Raw genomic sequence first — 5,083 nt, 5'->3', positions numbered from 1 at the left:
AAAGGGAAAAAGAGAAGGGAAACTCACCATGCCACGACCATTGCTCATCGACACTACCACCACCGCCATCACTTAACGCCACCACCGCCACACCATTGATAACTACCAACATTTGCCACCATCACAGAGGGGAAGACTGAAGATTGAGAGGGAAGAGAGAGAGACGCAGAGATGATTGAGAGATGAGAGAGCATTTATCTTGAATTTCCAAGGAAGAGAGAGACAAGTCCCATAGTTTTTTGCTAGAGTTTGTCTTTGTGAGAGAGAGAGAGAGAGAGAGAGAGAGAGAGGGAAGTAGGATAGATGGCAGGGTGATAGAGACAAAAAGGTAGATGAACGGGTGAAAAAGAAGGTGAAAAGAGACAGAGTTGGAGTGAAAATTAAAGTCTCTGACACTAGGTAAGGCCATAGCCCAACTATTGATTGCAGAAGTCATTGATGATAATGTTGTGTGTGTACAACTAAGGTTCTTGGGAAACAAAAACCACCATTAAAAGGCAACATGTGTAAGCACCATTATTAATTTAATTATAATTATATTCGGTTGGATCAATTTATGCAGTTTTTCAATTAATACGCTCATAATTCGATCGAAATCCGCACTAAATTTATAATTTCAATTGATTCTCGACTGTTCAACCATTGAAATTGTCCAAAATGGTGTCAGATCGGTTGGATTGGCTCGGTTTGCTCGAGTGATGTAGTTTTATGAACACTCCTAATGGAATGAGATGTTTGATGTGGAACACGTCGGTGGTGCAAATGAGATCTTTTCACAATCTCTAATGGCCCAATTTTTCTGGCTGCCAGTTTGTTGTACTTGCAGGCAGAAAACTTGTCTTTCGTGAGAACGACCTAAACAAAATTTGTGGACTTCCTATAGGTTGCTAATAAGATTTTTTGCTTTTTCATTGATACGCTTTCAGTTTGGCACAGGTGCCAAGTCCAATGGAGCTCATGGTTGATAACCATAGTTAACATAAAAGGGATTGAAATCAAAACTTCGATTTTCTGAAGGGTTACAAGTGCAATTTCTAGTCCAATGATTTCAAATGATCCCCTACCAACACATCAATGAATTTCCCAAATTGACAACTCTCATTTGACTGTCACTTTGAGGATAATAGGCACTACTAAAGTCAAGCTTTGTATTATACAAACAGCTCCAAAAATGATTGAGAAATCGGCTATCCTTGTTTGACACAATGGATTGTGGTAGCCCATGTAGGCAATAGACTTCTCAAAAATACAATTGTGCCACATTTATAGCATCTATTGTCTTCTCGATGCAATGAAATGGGCCTTTTAGAAAATTTGTCCATAACCACATAGATGGAATCATAACCTCATTGTGTATATGGAAGCCCCAAAACAAAATCCATCCTAGCATCAATCCATTCTAACAAAATCCATTCTCACCAATATTCAACTGCCTTGGATCCACGTTGGACAAGAGGTTTCACTTTCACAGGATGGGTAAAATTAGCTCTGGCATGCCAATAATGACTAAGATGACATGACTAGGAAACTCAAGGTCGATATTGCTAGTTTGTCAATAATGACTTAGATGACAGGAACAAATTTGGGAGAAATTTAAATAAAGGAGTACTTTTCTCCAATTTCCAAATATCTGGATGAGTTTGATTGCATATGCCAAGTACTTGGAATAAATTGCTAAGGCATCGATAATAGTTTGAGTTAAATTACGAACGTAACATCTCTAGAGTTAGGCTTCAAAAGGCCATGAGTGTGTTCACAGCCCAAATATATTAATTACATATCATTAAAATAACACAAGCTTGTGAGCTAACTCATCTTATAAGTCTATAAGCAAACTAGTTAGGTTTACACGCTAGTCTCCAAAATAATGGCAACTTAAAAATGGTAAATACGATTAAGCATGGGTATACATGTATAACACTGTAAAAGATTTGAATATATGGCATGGCCACCCAACTTTATGCTTACAGTGGTGGAGTACCTGTAAATGTAAAGGACGAGCAAAGATTAAAGCTCACTAAATAATCATCCAAGACATTGAAAATGAGTAGCCAATATATTAAATGTTATAAGGATGACGCCATATTACACAATTATCTTAAAATTCACATACCACCACTGTAAGCATCAATTGCTCAAATATTATGAAATTCAAGGTAAAATCAATACCACCCAAAAATCAATGAAACATCTCGATAACCTAGACAGACCCTATTGAGTTTAACTAGAACACAATTGTGTCTTTAACCTAGGCGACTAATCCCTAATCCCGTATTTATGGTTACTAGACCAATACACTATGGGAAAGCCAACCCCGCGTGGGTGTTAGGGGTTGTCACCGATGGTATGATGCGGCACCAATCCTTACTCTAATGCACACAACTAACCAAATAGTGGAACATTGGTGCATTTGTATTATTTATCACAAAAGAGGCTTAAGGAATTCCATTGTTAGGTTATCTTTGGGACGTTCAGGTTTCATGTCCTTATTTTGAACATTGGTGCATTTGATTTATTTATCACTAGTAAATGGACTTTCTATTGTTAGGTTGGCTTCCCATAATTTATTTTGCTGTAGAATTTACTTGTAGATTGGAGAATCTAAAAAAAGGATTCCAGCACATACAATTTTTTTAAAGATTTGGTTACACGTAGGGTTTATTATCTTAAATCATAAATGTGGTGCATTTTAGTGGACTAATCATTTGGTCAGACTAAGTGTCCAGTCTCGAGTCTTGACTGTCGAAAGCTGGAGGGGCGTCAAGTTACGGGAAATTTTGATATCATCGAACAATTTGATAAAATAAAAAAATAAAACCTCAATTTTTAATTTTTTTAACTCTTTTTTCTTTTTTCTTTTTTTCTCCTATCTCTTTTTCTTTTTCTTTTTCTTTTTCTGAACGTTCCCATTATGTGCCCCATGGTACACAATTCATAAATTGCTCTTTTGTGATCGTCTTACCCATGTTTGGGATTTGGAACCTTTGGGATTTTAATTAGTATTGTTCATGCAGGAATTCGTACAATTTTTCCTTTTTGTGGTTTGAACTTTTTTATAAGCCAGCTAATCTAGTTGTTTGGAGATGATTTGGTTTATAAATGTGTTTCGTATCATAAATTAGATGTCTCTGCTTTTGCTTTTCTGTAAAAGTTTTTGTAAGATTCTAACTTCTAAGTGTAGATGAAAATGAAGTTTAGAAGTTAGGTGGCATGAATCAAAGCATCTGAGGTCTTGGGATTATCAGCTATATGTTTCAAAAGAACAGCTTTGGGGAGACTTCAATCCTATTTACAGTATATAATTATTTTGCTCGAGTTAATGTTTCTGTAAAACATAATTTGCTGCAGTGAATTTTTAATTTAGTTAACCAGAAGTATTTAACATATTTCACTGTTGCATTACTTCTTGTGAAATTAGTTTGGTTGATTATTGTCTTACGAGTACTTAGCAATGTTTGACTTGGATATATCGGGAGTTTTAAATCTTAAGGGGGAATTACATTTTTCACCTTTGTAGTTTGACTCAAATTTCAATTTGATTCTTACACTTAAAATTCAGTTTTAATTTGGTCCTTTTGTCTAAAAAATTGTTAATTTTTTCATGCACTCCTTGGGAGACTGACACATATTACAATATTGTAAGTTTTAATGTTTAATTTGAATGGAAGGATCGAATTGAAATCGGACTTAAAAGGCAGGAATCGAATTATTTAAATTAAAATGGTAAGGACTAAAGTGAAATTTGAGTCAAATTAGAAGTTTAACTTATCTTATCTTAGCCAACATCTCTGTGGTTTTCATAGAGCAATCCTACACATGTAACGAGTACTAACTTGTAGAATTTTCCATAGATGTAAAGAAATTCTAGTTTTTTGAGCCTGCCATAATTAAATCCCTTCTTTTTTCAATTGCTTCTTACCTGACAAGTTGATACCTAATCCTTTTTATAACGATTGATTTCCCACATAACCTAAGTGGCGATGTCGTTTTCTTGATTTTATGCATACAACACTTTGACCTCCTTAACCGTAGAATAAAAATTGTATGGGCCACTCTGGATTCTTTGTATGTGTGTGATGTGTAATTGGCCAAGCAAGGAAAATATTTTATTGTTCTTATTGAAAATTATTCTTCAGCGTAGTTATTTAATACCAATCATTGTTTGGGTAAGCAGTGTCTTGTTTGGATAATGCTTTATTTGCTTCACTATTGGAATGAAGTGAAATAACATGATTAATCTATTAAAATATTTATCATCACCTTTGATTCACTAAAAAAATAATAAAAAATACACCCTAAATTGAATCATCATTCACATTATAAAAGAATGATAATTTCATACGAAAGTCTAAGGAATAATTATTTTAACTTGTTTTAGCGAATCAAACAATTCCTAGTTGTTAGATTAAGTCCAATAAATTGTACTTTCAAGTTTGACTTGCATACATAATAAATTGATTTTGAACGACAACCATTGCTGCTATAATGTTATTGCTATTGCTATTGCTATAATTTGGCAATGAATAGTGCTATTTTGTCAAATTATAGCAATGGTACTCAAATAGTCCTTTGTTATTTTAGTAAATCTTAACTAACTTTATTTCCAAATTTGTAAGTGTTGTTTGGATATAGGTTTTTTTGTAATTTTATTTTTGTTTATTTTTTTCTTTTGTGACATTTTTTTACCTATTTGTAAAAAAAAAATTATATATTTATATTATTTCTATCTAGACAAATATAAAAAATGAAAAAAAAATTGAGAAATTAGAAAAAAATTTAAATATAATTCATCCCACCAAAAAATATATCATTACATATTTAATAAATTTTTTTAACTATATATAAAAAATAAACAATTATTAATTAGCTATAGAAATTTGAAATATTACTGTTTGAAAAAAATAACCGTTTAAAGATAACTGTTGTTATTAAATTTTTTTTTTTTTTAAAACCAAACAGAACACAACGGCTGTTTTGACGGCAGAGTGGTAGATCACAACCGTCCACGTCTAAAATGTTCAATGGTTGAGATGATTCTCTAGAATCATCCAACCCTCTCCTCTCACTCTCATCACAGCGTCTT

This window comes from Camellia sinensis, chromosome 7 (assembly GCF_055761805.1).
Source record: "Camellia sinensis isolate YWXY chromosome 7, ASM5576180v1, whole genome shotgun sequence".
Classification (NCBI taxonomy): domain Eukaryota; kingdom Viridiplantae; phylum Streptophyta; class Magnoliopsida; order Ericales; family Theaceae; genus Camellia; species Camellia sinensis.
The sequence above is the reverse complement of the archived record's forward strand: the minus strand, read 5'-3'. Positions refer to the sequence as shown.